The sequence below is a fragment of the Etheostoma spectabile genome, chromosome 6 (assembly GCF_008692095.1).
Source record: "Etheostoma spectabile isolate EspeVRDwgs_2016 chromosome 6, UIUC_Espe_1.0, whole genome shotgun sequence".
Lineage (NCBI taxonomy): Eukaryota > Metazoa > Chordata > Actinopteri > Perciformes > Percidae > Etheostoma > Etheostoma spectabile.
The window spans coordinates 7726683-7727799 of NC_045738.1; positions in this window are offsets into that span (position 1 = coordinate 7726683).

Here is a 1117-nt window from a genome sequence, read left to right on the forward strand (position 1 = left end):
TAGATAGATAGATAGATAGATAGATAGATAGATAGATAGAAGCAAAGTGTCAGCTGTTGGTAACATGCACAATTGAAGCATGATATCAACTGAACTATTAGAAGGTTGGTCCTACACTATTACTTCAGCTTGAAGCCCTGTCTTAAAGGTCTTTCATCTAGTTTTTCCTGTTTCAATTTATATTGTCCTTACATGGTGCATATTACTAAATACATTTGTGTTTAATCAAATTACCACAAACTAATTGACACACAAGGGGCCAGATGCTGCAGATTGTCAGCACTACCATGTGTGAAAATGATTCCCTGGGTGTCCCTGTACTTGGCATACAGAACAACAGGGACATTTATTAGTCTTATTAGTATGAACCCTGTAGGGAAATGCAGCACAGTCATGCGTTAAAGCTCTCAACACAGCTACCCAACTTTGTGTTATCAGCTTATACTGACTGTTCACACTTTGATCTACCAAAACAGCCAATGCGTTGTTTTCTCAGAGAATGAGAGGGAAGTGCAAACACAAAGAAACACAAGACACTTATGCTTTCAAAAATAAGGCCTTTCTGTTACAGTCACTTTTGGGGCCAGACACTCATACACCATCCGGTAACCACTGCATTTGTATTACTGGTAGAAAGTTGCTGCTGTTCCCACAGTATATTCATGTCATTGATAGTACAGTCTGATCAAATAATTTAAAACTACTTTGTTTTTTTAATGGAATCAATATTCTAAAAACACATCAGCCTTGATTCCAAATTGTTCCCATTCTTTTAAAATGACCAGAAAACAAAAAACATAATAACTTAACTTAATACTGAGTGGCTTTGTGCTGTAGATGTTCTGTTTTTATCCACACAGTGGCAGCAGACGCCATAATCAAGTGTGTCATGAGCAGAAATAAACAAACTGTTGCTGCAATAATATAAATGAACTATATAATGTTTATTAAAATATATAAAAGACAAAATACATATATGCATAATTATGTCCATGATGAAATATGCATATACAGTATAATAATTATACAGTAAAATATGTTTACATATATAGATTTATTATTTATACATATAGCAAGATATTTTTGCATTTAAACTGGCAGTGGTGATTTTATACTC